At 35.9% G+C, this 14,986-nt stretch overlaps 1 long non-coding RNA gene and 1 other non-coding gene across 2 annotated transcripts in view; both read left to right on the top strand.

Annotated features, from left to right (window-relative positions):
* The window catches only part of LOC141480011 (uncharacterized), a 355,353-nt gene that overhangs the window by 48,213 nt on the left and 292,154 nt on the right, over positions 1 to 14,986 (top strand). The gene's annotated exons all lie outside the window — the stretch shown is intronic.
* Positions 5,765 to 5,837, top strand: TRNAM-CAU (transfer RNA methionine (anticodon CAU)). The gene has a single exon. It is a non-coding gene; the product is annotated as a tRNA-Met (tRNA).

Raw genomic sequence — 14,986 nt, 5'->3', positions numbered from 1 at the left:
GTATATTTGCACATTTAAAAATTTTTTTTAAATGTACTGACAAAGTTTTACTTGTCAGATTCTGATAACTGGAATCCAATTCAATAAAAAATATTTCCTGGTGCCTGAAGGAAATGGACGTATCTTTGTTCAATTTTTCTCCGTCTGAGTCACATACAAAAATATTGAAACGTTTCTTGCACTATTTTCTTCATCGGAATATGCCTTCATGTCTGAATGTAGAATTGATTATAGTTTTTGACATTAATTTCATATAACGAAACATTGCGTACACACCAGTGTTGGGTAACTCTGATAAGGTGGTAAAAACGGATGAGTCTGGAAATTACGAAATTATCTCTGAGGACTGCTAAAAAAGGATGTTGGTCAAACTAAGCTAACTATAATATTCCTTTTCAATGACCACGTTTCACAGATTTGATTTCCGTAGACTAAAAAAGCCTGTGGTACCGCTAAACATGCTAACTTGCTATCGAAACCCGCGTCACCAGAAACTATTCTTTTTCTGGTGCATGGAAAAATATTTCTATTAGATTGAGCTCTATGTTCAGCTGAAATTTCTCATTACTGTCTGTCTTGTTGACTTCGAATGAGAATTGATGCTGAAACAGGTTAAATGTCAGATAGACAAACGGGCAGACGGACGAAATGATAAGTAACGGAATTCATAAGTTTTTGTTATTCGACTATGTACACGAGGGATTCGCCTTGGTGCGCATATGATATTACTCAATTATGACTTCCCTAGAGAAATCATTTATTGCATGATGAGATTTAAGAAATAATCAGGAGATGGATAGCTCTTTATATTCGATATAGTGCATTTCTTTAATGTCCCCCCTTTTAGTTTTGGAACGGGTCAACTCAAAAAATTGAAATTTGGGATGGTAGAACAAATGCATGAATACTTCATTTTCAAGTGAAATTGACAGATGAAAGTTTCAAGATGGCGACTGGGCGTCATCTGAGAAAATAATTAAACGAAAAGGGGGTTTTATGATACATCATTTCAAAGCTCCTGACGAATACTTCACAACCCTAGAATATGAGGTGAATGTCTTCACCTACTACAAAAAGGCGAAACATTCAATAATTTCCCCCACAATATTGTACTGACGAATGTACATTTTTTCAAACGGCAATGTTCACAGACAAAATTACCGTTAATGGAGTGACACCAACCCTCACGTTTTCCGGGAAACACATACCCAATATTCAGAAAAATTAACGTTTGGGCAGGAATATTGGGAAACCATATTGTAGAACCTCTATTTATTGATCGAAATTCAACAGGGGAACCGTATTTGAATATGCCAGAAACTAATGTTGACCCTCTTAACACTAAAATCGTCGAAGCGAATCCTAATGAATTCGATATGGATATTGTATTCCAAAAAGATGGAGCACTACCATATTACTCTAGATAAGTAAGAAACTATTTGGATACTACTTTTCTCGGTCGTTGGATTGGCCGTCGAGGTCCTACTGAAGGCCAGCCCCCTCGCCAGATTCGACACCTTTTGAAGCAAAAGGTGTACGATACTGAACCTGCTTCAATATTGGATATACGGCAGAGAATAATAAATATTTGTAGAGATATTGACGTCACTGTGTTCGAAAATGTTCGACATGAAATATCGGATAGGCTGTTCATATGTCAAGAAATTCAAGGCAACCATTTCGAGCATCTTCTGAAGTGACTTTTAGCTTATCATCTCATATTATCTAGTTAAATGTCAATGCATTTAGGCAATTATAAAAATTACGCGATTTTGTAGTAGTTGAAGATATTGACACTATATTCTAGGGTTGTGAAGCATTTGTCAGGAGCTTCAAAAATATGTGTCGCAAGATGGCGTCCAGTCGCCATCTTGAAAGTTTCAGCTGTCAATTCGACTTCAGAATAAAGTATTCATGCATTAATTTCATTATCCCAAATTTCAATTTTATGAGTTGACCCGGTCAAAAAATAAAAGGGGGACATTAAATAAAAAGCACTGTATATTATCAAATACATCTTATAACAAACAATAAATCGTTGAATTCACTTTCAGTTGTCATACATATCTATATATCCTAATCTGAATGTGATTTCCTAAAGATTGAATGCAAAATAAATCATTCGCTGAAAAACCTTGAAGAAAGTTTCTGTATCGATCATGCTTGAAAACACTCAATTCAACTCTTCACTCGTAATTTATCAAATATTTTCCAACAAATATAATTGAGTTACGAGATTTCGTTTGGATATGGACCTTTTTGTTTATGAAAATGAATGATGATATCAATCATGGAATTATATTTTAGAGCGCCCTACTCCATTAAGGCAATAAAGTTAAAATTGATGAGTTTTTATTTTCCAAGCATGATAATATATTCATGAATATCAATCAATCTATATTTGAGTTTCATTTGGCTGTCAGGTGCAGGTTCAAATGGAATAATGGACGAATAGATGTTCATCATTCTCAGTATTACTTTTTGTGTCCAATATTGAATTTTTCAAATCAAAAACGATATGAATATGAATAGAGAAGTTGCTCAATTTTTTAAGTATTGAATTTCGAAACAATTATTGTAAGTGATGATATACTTACGCAGATTTATTCAAATCAAGTTCACGTTTTCAGTCAAGAATATGTTGTTAAAACGTTTTAGTCCTATTCATTATTCACCAGGATATCATCCAGGAAAATAATATATATTATCTAACGTCCATTTGCATATCGAGAAATTCAGAAAGATTGTCATTATGAATTTTATTCAGATTAATAATTGAGTGGAAGAATAGTTATCTATATATACTGAACTCCGTCAAGTATGATACAGAAAAAAACGAAAATGTATCTTTCATACCAATGATGTTAGAAAATACCAGCAATCCATTATATATAGTGACTTTCCGTTAACTACTACTCCAAAAAGTATAAGTTTACAGAAAAAATCAAAACAAAACTTCAATGAGGTCAATATATTGAGGATCGTTTTATATACAATAATATCATTCTGAATTTGAATCTTTTTTCCCCAAATTGCCAATACTTCTATGTCAATATATTGCTGAAATGAAGAATTCAACGATTTTATAGAAAATTGAATATACATTCAGTGCATTCCATTTAAACTGGATAACTTTTGGTACAATGATTTTCAGGAAAAAAAAAAAACAGGTCAACAATAGTAAACAGGAGGACACATTTTGATATATTCATATTTGATATTACGTCCCCTATAGCACCAGCAGAGCATGTCACCAATTTTTTTAAATGGTTCACCCTATTTTATTTCGCATTATCAGATGCTCCATGATGAGTAGATTTCAACAAAGTATGAAACATATGGTCTGAAGCTTATCGTTCCGGAGCTACAAATTATTTGAGTTGAAAACGAGCCCCTCTGAATAACTTTTGAAACAGTGATTTGCAGGAAGAATAAAAAAACAGGTCAACAATTATACAGGAGGCCACATTTTGAAATGTTAATTCTAGAGACAAATACGGAAGCAATAAATCAGGAAAAAAATTCTTCATTAATTATCATTAATTATTTTTATATTATTATTAATTATTAATAATTAGTTATTAATTAATAAATATTAATGACCAATTAATAATTAATAATCATTGATTTATCAATTATAAATTATAATTAATCAATTATTTATTATTAATTATTAGTCATTAGTTATTAATCAATAATTGTTGATTATTAATTATTAGTTATTAGTTATTATTCATTATTCATTATTTATTATTTATTATTTATTGTTTATTATTTATTATTTATTATTTATTATTTATTATTTATTGATTATTAATAGCCCATTCCTGAGATGGGCTGACATCCACCCCCAGGGTAAGGGCAACCACCCTTACAGTGTCGACTAAGAAATAGAGGATGAGTAAAATTTAAATCCTAATGTTTGCGCAGATCGGTACTGTTGGACAAAATTATAGTGTCGCCCCATTTTTACCCTCAATCATTGGACTTAATGTAGGGAGATGGTTGAAATTGGGGATGTATAGTTCCAGAAAGCGTACTGAGTGAATGGAAAAGAAAAAGGAAAATGACCTAGAATGTGATTGCTAAAACAGGGAAACCAGTTGCAAGTATTACATTTGTTATAATTATTATTATCCTAAGTTTCCGCTGGTCAGGCCTTATCCCCCGAAGCCACGATACATTTAGAGGGCGCGCCAGCATTATCAACCAACGACCACTCCCCACACCGTGGGGTAAGTGATCATTGGGTTCCAGAATCATGTGCCTTGAGCAAGCGCAGTGAGCTAAGAACGACAATCTTCTGCATCTGTCCGACTAAGATTTTGCCTTAGTGCGGCAAACCAGTATGATTTTGACATTCAACGAGTATAGAGAGCATTGCGTTTGAAGCCATTTTCAAGAAAGTATGACTATAGTGGGGTCTTAATTTGCCTACTACCCAGGTAGTGACACGCTTTGAGAGTTTGGAGACTTGACGCCGGGAAGAAATATCTCGTTTTTTGAGGCAGTTGGGACGTTTTTCAATTTCAATAGCTTCGCAGAGTATCTATACCATTTCGGATTGGTGTGTCGAAGCTTATTAGGTGGCTGTTTCATGATGATGCGTGAAGAGAATGAGGGGTGACCTGATTTATGGACAGCAAGCTCATGTTAATAGGCTCTGTTGGTCCGCCGATGTAAGTTCAGGAGCAGGTGAACATGGTATTTCGTATATGCCCTGTGCCTCATTGGGTATCACGTCCTCAGGTGTTCGTAAAAGGTGGAAATTTGATTGTTGTCTGTGAATATTGTTCTTATATCATGCCGATGAACAGACAGACAACCATCTTTTGGGTTGTCTGTATGTTCATCTGCCTGTATAGGGATATGGGGTTGTACGGGTTTGCTGAAGATGGATGCATCTTTGGATATGGGATAGTCGTTTTGGCGTAGGGCAGATTTGAGTAGTTCTTAGAATCTATTGTGGCTGTCAGCTGTCAGTGAGTTTGATAGACCTGTGTATGAGAGAATTCAGAATTGAATTTAATTGGGAAGGATGAGTATGGGTTTTCTGTAGACAGTGTTTGGGGAGGAATTTTTGGATTTTGTGATGAGAATGTCCAGGAATGATAATGAGTTGTTACTTTCGACTTCGATTGTGAATTTTAGGTCGGAATTCACTGCTTACGAATTTTTATGACTTATCAAACAGAAATCCACACTGATATTGCTGTACTTGTGATGTACTGTTTGGAACCTTTGGTGTAGTAATGAATATCACTGGAGTTTTTATCCCAACACCAAACCGTTATTTCAATAAGAGGATCACCAAGTGGATAATCAAGTAATCATCTCCAAGAGGAAGATATTCACCATGAATATGATCACTTGGTGATCGAAACGCGTGTCGAGGTGTTAAAATAACGGTATGGTGTAATATTGATATTGTTGTAATTAGATACAGAGCCACAGCCTATCTACTAGTTTTCTTATATCTCATTTTTTGACAATTGTTTTGCTTTCTTTTGCTTTCAATTGATAGGTATGTTATGTGGTTTATCTAATATAACAGGTATATAGTTTTGTTATAAGTGAGGATTATACATACGAATAAACCTCATTCATGAAGTTTTTTATATTTGATATCATAGGAAAATATTTCATTAATTATGTGAAAGATTTTTGGCATATACAATGATATCAGAATTAACAAATAATTGTATTATTCTTCCAACTGATTATATCTACTCGTTGAACATATATGTCACCTATTATATCAAGGTCCTCGGTAGCGCAGTAGGCAGCGCGTAAGTCTCATAATCTTAAGGTCGTGAGTTCGATCCTCACCCGGGGCAAATTTTTTACTTTTCAATCAAATATTGAAGGGTCTACTTTCCAGTGAATTGTTTGAATTGTAATAATTTTGAAAATTTTATCTATCGAAGCTTTTTAGTGTCCGACCGAAACTGGTTTTTACGACCGAAACTGAAACCGAAAACGAATTTCAGCAACGGTCTCAGTTTCAGCCAAAACCGAAACTTCCTTACAAGGATTATGTTTCAGGGGAAAATGAAGAAAACGTTATTGTAATCAGTCTTTATTTTTTCAACTTTAAATCACAACGTTATGCAGTCTTCGACATTTTTACTTATTGATAATCAACATAAAAACCCCTTATTTGAAAAAATATTAATTGCACCTAAAAAATACTTAAAATAGGTGAGGTGTTATTTGAGTAGGTGAAGAAAGTGAAGATCCTTCTTTTGAATATTATTGATGGGTTTTCAAAAATATTAAACATAAAATTACTTATTTGAGTTGTTACCTTATATCACTTGTATGAAATTTAACGAGCCGAACAAGACCGATTACAGCGCGGGAACTCCCGAATGCAGTTTTGGTTTCGGTCGTAGTTTCGGCAGGTTTGCCGCCGAAACCGAAACTAAACCGAAACCCATTTTTTTGCCGAAACTCGACCGAAACCGAACTTTCGGTCGGACACTAAAGCTTTTCCAATAATTTTTAACATCGCACGTCGAGGATGGCATATGTTTTATTATTAAGTAATTCAGTATTCAGCTTCAGAGTTTTATAGAATAGGAGGTACCTGCCAATACCAGCGAGGTGCGCTAAAACTTTTGCCTTTTCAAGTGATTTAAATCAATTGAAAAAGCTAATGTTTTAGCGAAACATGTGATATATATTTTTCAAATAAAGTTTGTGGAGATCAAATCGTCAGGTGTAGTTTTTGAAATGTAAACTTCTATTTGCCCAGCGTGCAACAGAAGTAGGTTGGACTTTTATCTTTCTCGTTTTTTTTAATTACAAGTGCTTGTGCAGATATTGGCAAATGACACAACATTTTCGATAGTTTCGATTTTATTATTGAGGTTACATTTGTGTTCTAACATGAATTTTGATTGATTAGCTTTAGCAAAATTATAGAAGTTGTTTAGGTTTAATTTAAATTTTGACAGTTGCACCTGGTACTCTGTGATAATTCATCATCATTCAAGGTATTCAGTTTAGTGATCCAATTATTTTTTTGAAAAAGGGGGTTGGTTGGGTAACTGGATCAATTTTTTCTTAAAAGACCAATTGAATTCTTTCCGACGTTTTGAATTCAATTAAATTCTTCTTCAGGGCTCGAAATGTAGTTTTTCCGTGTTGATGATAATACTATTTTAAAAATCATCAGACATATATCATAGACATATAGATATACGTATCTAATAGACATATAGATATACGTATCTAATATGTCTGATCATTTTTAAAATAGTATTATCATCAACACGAAAAAACTACTTTTCGAGCCGTCGAAACGTCGGCAAGAATACAATTGTTTTTTTAAGGAAAAAATTGATCCTGTTACCCAACCAACCCTCTTTTTCAATTCAAGGTATTTTCCAACATTTCACTTGATGTAGGCACAACTGTGTTATTTGCTCGGATTGATTTGGTAAACTCATGATTGTTTTTTTGTTAGCATGTTTAACTAAGTCAATATTTTCCTCCATTCCTAAAAAGAAATGTCGACTCCATTATCTAAAGCTGTGGGTATCAAAATCATTGGTACGGAACCAGATTAGGACATGGACCAATAAGAAATACACAGAGTACTGGACAAAGTACCTATCAACAAACACAGTAGCACCTTCATTTGGGAACCGTCCGAGAAAAGAACCGAAGAACTATTTGAGCTCAAGGTACCAAAAAAAAATCTAAAGCTAATGTTGCTAACTCAACTCGGTCTTGGAAATTCAAATCAGGAGTATGTTATAGATTCACACCACTGTTGTAAACTGCGTACAAAATTTGCCCTCTGCTCCATATGGACAATCACATTGTTCTGTTTGAGAGTTTACAGTGTGCAACATATGCTTGTTCTGATGATGAATTGACAGTATTTTCAAAATCGCTTACTCATGTAGCATCCACTATCTAAGAAACGGAGTGTTTGGTACTTAGTACATTCCCTAGCTCGTCAGCGCAACAAGTAGCGTTCACAGTGAAGGAAACGTAAACATGCATACGGTTATGACATCAAAACCGAAGTCCAATCGTCGTAATGAAACAGCCCAAGCACCAAGTTTGATCGAATGACAAGGTTTCGATTACCGTGGCTTAGTGCATCAGGAGTTCTTGCCACATGGGCAATAAGGTCAATTAATATCTTAAAGTAATACGCCGCTTGCGAAGAAAAAGTCCGGTATTGTGGAAAATCAACCCATGGCTTTGGCATCACGATAATGCACCTGCACACTCGTCATTGCTTGTGCGTAATTGTTTCAGCCGAAAACAACACCGTGATCATGCCTCAGCCACCGTATTCTTCAGATTTGCCCTCTAAGACATTTTTCTGTTTTCAAGATTGAAGAGACCCATGAAAGAACGGCGTTTTGGACGGCTGGAGAGGTGAAAACCGAACCGCTGAGAGAGCTCAAGGACATATCAAAAAGTGCATATTAGAGCTTCGAGGATTGGAAGAAACGCTGGCACAAGTGTAATATATCTGAGGGGCTCTAGTATGATGGGGATAAAATAGAAATTGATGAATGAATATTTTCTGAACAGACAGCGTATGTGTATTCCCTGTTCTACAGCTTCAAACGGAGTCAATTGTTGAGACTGATAGGGATTCACTCAACTAAAAGAATAACTACTTGAAAAGTAGGATGAAATATTCAACATTCTGAAAATATTTACTTATTGAAGATTGAAGTTTTGGATGAGGCTGTTTTCTTTGTTGGTAGTGAATTTAGTACATTTTTCGCGACATTGAAAGCATTCTTTTGAGAAACAGATTGACAAAAACAAATTGATGGTAACTCGATGAAACAGACTGATATTAATTCTCAGAAGGAAGAAATATCATTGTGAGGTTGAAATTATGTTTTCTATCCGGAAGCCGGAGAAGCAAATAATAGACAAACTCAAGATTTTACTGAGTGTTACCTACGAGAGAAATTTGGTAATTCGATAAGGAACTTGGTTAATTGACACGAAACCTATTGGATCAGATGGATTCAGAACCGAGGAAACACATTCACAAAGTTTCAAAACTGATCGCACCAGTATTGGACAAAATATCCATTTTTGCAGTACCTTAAATATAGTCTGCCAAGAATTCATGGTCTCCCAGCGATCGTTTGCCATAGATTTCCATGCGTATGAAGTTGATTGAAAAATGTTGAGAATGACTTCCAGCTCACATAAATATGTCTGAAAGACAATTGATGTTTTATAAAACTGTTTCTACACATCACTAGAACATAGCAATAGATAATCTAATGTTTCTCTTTGTTGGTATTTGCTATTTCTGACTAGGTACGATTTCAAATAAAATTAATTTTCTATTTTTGACAACAAAGAAAAAAAATACAGAACCTTATGAACGCTCTCAACAAATGATCTCCGAAAATTTAGTGTGGAAAAAAAGGGGTTATCACTTCAAGATGTCCCAATCATAAGAAATGCTTACAATAGTTTCAAAAATATTCCTGATAGCTCCCACCATTGTATATAATGAAAAATGACGGAATACATGCTATTTTCCATAGGTTTGTTACGTTATCCTGAAGCAATCGAAAATACTCTAATGGGATAAGTTCCCCAAGGATCAGTTTTGGGGCCAATTTTTTTATTTCCCTATATCAATGAGTTGCCATCTGTTTTGCAGAAGTCACTGACTTGTTTGTATGCTGATGATTTTTTCCTCCTATTTGAATCAAAATATTTGTCCGAATTGCAACAAAATATCAATTCTGATCTTGATAACTTGCAAAATTGTCTCAGTGAAAATTCATTATTTTTGAATGCCAAAACGAAAGCATTAGCTTTTCTTACTTCCCAAAATATCAACACGGTATATATCAATATTGGAATATCTGGTGTTGATACAGAAAAAGTTGACAGTATAAAATTTTTAGGGCTTTTTCTAGACAGTAATCTCAATTTCCTTCAACTCTGCGATAATCTCATTAAAATACTCAATAGGCAGTGCTATCTGTTAAGAAACCTGACAACTGTGGTCTACTTTTATATTACCACCAGCTGATACAATCAAGAATTATCTAGGGTTTGATCATTTTTCACTGCACACAATGATTTGTAACGCAAAAGAGAATTATCAGAACCATTGCAAACGCATCACGAACATCATCGTGTAGAACATTATTGAAAAAAATGAAAATTCTGCCTCTAACTGATCTCTACATTCCGGATGTTTTGTTGTAGTACATCCATAAATATAAAGACGTTTTTAAACAAAACCATATAAGTATAAAACCCAGATTATCCAGACTATCAATGTTGCAAGTGATGTTCATGTCTCCAATCATGCGGAAGGCTCTTTTCTGGATGAAATTCAGCAGCTTCAGGGTATGAATTGAATTGAACCTGTTTACTTTCTCCCCAATTCGAAATCACCTCTAGATCGAGAGATATCCATTGACGGCCACCTGTAGGGAACGTTTTTTCAGGATGTTGGAGAGTTATACACAAAAATGATACCATAGCATCAAAGTTTGGCCAGTAAACCGTCATGCCACACATGATCAAATCCCCTAGAAATATCAAATGATATACCTACGATAGAAGGGCGCTTGTTGAGCATTGTTTCCTAAAGCCATATTGGTAATCGCTCAAGATGTTAAAGCCTTTCAAATATTTAAGGATATGGTGGTTCACGGCTTTCTCCATGATTTATCGTATCATAGATAGTAAAGCGACTGGTCCATAGTTATTTGGAAGATTTTACTTGCTCTTTTTGGGAGTATGCTGAACGCGAGCAGTCTTCCAATCTTCCCTTTCAATACTGTTACCCGACTCTTACTTTTCCCGTTAACTGCTACCTGAGAAATTGATTTAATTCAATTTCAAATGAAGCTAACTTGGTTGTTAACTGAGTTACAGTTCTATGGGATTTGTATTTTCAGTTCCAGCTTCCAATGACTCGTACGGCTGATTCAAAATTTGATACCTGGAGTTACGTTTCAAATGTATATTGCTTGTCTCTGTTGTATTACTGCATACTTTCATTTAGAGCGTTAATGCAGCATACACATCCAAATTATTCATAATGCAGAGCACACAAACACATAAACGTGTTTACGTTACCGTTTAAGATTTTACAACAGAGCTTTCCATCCCAAGACGAAATTTGACTGCATGCAGTCTACCGGAATTTCTCCTGAAACTTTCTGATAACTTCAAGGCATATCTTCATTTCACCGTATATAGCGAATAAGTTTGTTATTCTCCGAAGTTGGAATGAAATGAATTCGAAGACGCGGTAAGCTGAGTGTGGTGGTGAGAGAGAGAAGTGGAATATGGAGATGGAATATTTGAATGTAATTGAATTAGTTGGAAAGAAAAAATGTGTGGCTGGGCGAGAGAACTCTGAAGGTCAGACTTCGGAGGTCGCCATAATTCTGGGGATTATATATCGGTCTAGTGTCTCTGTCTCTGGCAATCATTAAAAGCGAGGGGAAATTCTGGCGAATTGAAACTGATCACGAAGTCGTAATGTCGAAGGAACACTGTCCTAAAAGAAAATATACAGGGTATCAATTTGTAAACTTTCCATATCCTCATATTTTGGTCGCTATGAAATATCTGAAAATTTCAAGGAGTACCTTTTTTACTATAAATTGCATCTACATACTAGCAGGCGAAGACACAAACCATAAAACCTTGAATGGAAAGGAGGGTTCAATCATACTTCATTTAAAAGTCGTTCAGGTGTTATTCTTCTCTTCAAATCTCGAAGCTGTGTTTCATCAAAAATCTAGTGGTGAAGGGGGGCGATCGTAGTGGCTATTCTATTGCTCCTCTTCAATAATCCATCTGCCAAGAAATCTGTCATTTAGCACTGTTCAACTGGAACAAAGCAGTGGGGTGAATACCAGCCCAAAGATTACTTTCTCTGGACATCTATCTGTATGACGTGGATTTTCATCGGTGGATTTTCATCGGTCCAGTAGCGTACAGTTAATAGTGACGCAAATATTGTGCAGAATATTGCGGTTTTCATTCATAAAATCTGTCGTAGTGTCACAAAATTCATTTCTTTTATCGAAATCGTAATACATAGTATATTTATTCATCCTTCAGTGTTTTGTGAGACATTCCTATTTGACGTTTCACAATACAAAGTGATGGGAAGGGTTCTGCGGTACGTAAATATTAATCAACTCCTTTCCAATTAAGATTATAGAGGTATATAGAGGTTGAGGTTATGAGTTTGAAATGTTTATCCATATTTTTAGATTTCCTATAAGAGCTGACATATAGACGGTGTTACGTTCTCAAATTGACACACTGCAATGACTTTGTTTTTTTTCATTTGTGTTACCGAACACTGCTGAAAAATCTTTCAGGTCTCAGAGCCGTGACGAGTTATATCGAATTTGAATCGCTTTAGATATTTTCAGATTGATGCACAATAGAAAAGAGATTTGGCACAATATAGGGAACACCAACGTTAATTTGTCTATTGAAATCTGTTTTTGCCCTAACCAGTGGTCGACCATCCAAGAACGACAACCTTCTGAAGTCGAAACTTGTGCGAGCTCAGAATTAACGAGGTCTCACCTTTTAACATAAGTATCCGAGAGAACCGGACGAAACGATATAGCAAACCATAAACATCTAATTCAAGTAACATTTAATCGGGAGATTTTCATTGGGGAGTTCACAAAATCGCAACACGTGTTTTGCTATCCAAAAGCTTCCTCGAGCGTTTTCATACTGACTGAATTTCTATTCAATGGATAATTTTGCCAGAGTTTGGGTAAAAACTAATTCTGAATTTAAACATCATGAAAGAGAAGAAACATGTGATAAACTAATTACCCCACAAGAAAATAGATTCAAAAGAAAGGAAGAATTCAATTATATTTTTTCATCCAGTAAATTTTTATAATTTCTTGATCTATTCATTTTGTAGCATCAAAAAAAATAATTGTCATTTTTTTCTTTCAAATCTAGTACTTCACAGTTCTGGATGAAATAAGGAATTGGTCTTTTCATTCAAAAAACCACTCATATGTTCTTTAGTTCATCGGATACATTTTTCTCACGTTTGGACAATATAATAAGGAAGACCAGTGTTGACTGATTGGGCTCCTTCCAACCATACCGGAGCCATCCTTAAATTCAATAATTGAATAAAACTGGCCGATACTTGATGAAAATCCATATTGAAACTCAATAACACAGTTTATTGTATGATATAATAAACTGTATTAATGAGTTTTTCTATTGCTTTAATTAATTTCATTTTATTGTATACACGTATGGTTGATAAAAGTCACTATTATTATTATAAGTTTTTCAGGTTTTAAGCGAGAACCCCACGTCAACTCATATACTTCTTTTTGTTTTTATTGAAACCGACTAAAAATTATTTGTCCAATAAGCCATATCAAAGTCTTTTCTTTTCACGAAACGAGCGTTGGAATTCATTTAATGAGAGCATTTCAGTGAGTATTGAAATATTTATATGATTTTCGCCTCTACGACTTTTACGCGATGGTAGAAATTTTTTGCGACGGCAATTCTCTTGTAATTTTTGTGGAATCATGGTTTATTGAAAGGTCGTTTCATTGAAAACCAATTGCCCCATTATCAATAGAAATATGCGAATCTTTAAAATAGTGTAACGAATTAAAGAATTGACTGTCTTAAACAAATTTATTTTAACAATACTTCACTATCACAACTAGTTTATTTACACTACTCAGTAACTAACGCTTAATTTATCTTCACCGTTTGTTAACCGCTCGATTCGCTTTCTTGGTACAGACTACTCTTCGGGACGAATAGAGACGTTTTTATATCGTCAACGAACGTTCCGGATCCCTCTGCGGATTTCGGGACCCATCCGGAGTTTTCGCGGTATGCGTCATGCGTTGGCTGACTGGGACACCGTCAGGGCCGGCTTCAGATTCATTACATTGCCCCCTCCTTAAAGACGTTTCGCCCCGAAATGTCATCCTTGGCGTGTGTCGATACCTGCAGAACTCTCCATATTTGCACTGTGAAGTTCGATGGAAGTAACACTCCACAGTCTTTATGCTCGGTCGTGGAAGATGGTTACCACACACCAAAATCTGGATGCCGCTGGATCCAACATGCTTCTCACAATTCTCCAGTCCAGCCCAGAGGCTAATTTCGGGATCGCCAACTCCACGAGATTCTGGTCGAGCATAGTCTCCTTCAGTCTAGTAAGACTCCTCCAGACATCTTCATAGGACGGTTTGTCTCGAGAATGCTTTTTGGTCACCAAGTAGAAGATGTTTCTCTGACCCTTCTTCATCTGTAGCACTCCTCCGACTTCTGGATTCTGTTCTCGTAATGTTTGAAGCTGACCGAATTTCTTGTTGAATACCACAGCGATGCCCTTGGGCGTAATCAACTGGAACCTTGAAAAGGTCTCGTGGCTCTTCTCGAGTTACCCCATGTACGACCTTCTGTCCGTTCGAGTATAAGGACATGAATTGCTGGAACGTCATTTCATCCTCTGGTGGTCTGAGGGCGCGAACTTGTTCGTGATTTCTAGCATAAGGAGCCAGTCTATTAAAATGGACGACCCTAGGCTTTCCTCGAGGTGGCTTATGGATTCGGTAGACGAGGTCATTAATCTTTTTCATGATTTTGTACGGACCTTCCCACGAGTTCCGCAACTTCGGTGATAAACCACGGCGGCGCTTAGGATTGTACAGCCAAACTAGGTCACCGATTTCGAATCCTCCAGCATTCGCCTTGATGTCATAGGCCTCCTTCATCCTATCGTTGGCACTCCGGATGTTCAGACGGACTCGTTCATGAATGTCGTCCATTCTCTGCCGAAGCTTGCTGACATAGTCTTCCCCCGCAGTGTCTTGTTCTGGAGGCATCCCAAATTTTAGGTCGCAAGGAAGCCGCAGCTCTCGTCCCATTATAATACTGGCAGGGGTTTGGCCGGTTGACTCGTGCACTGCCGAACGATAAGCCAGTA

Source organism: Leptinotarsa decemlineata, unplaced genomic scaffold (assembly GCF_025532065.1).
Source record: "Leptinotarsa decemlineata unplaced genomic scaffold, Ldec_3_MD MMD2_P_RNA_scaffold_5, whole genome shotgun sequence".
Lineage (NCBI taxonomy): Eukaryota > Metazoa > Arthropoda > Insecta > Coleoptera > Chrysomelidae > Leptinotarsa > Leptinotarsa decemlineata.
The sequence above is the reverse complement of the archived record's forward strand: the minus strand, read 5'-3'. Positions and strand labels throughout refer to the sequence as shown.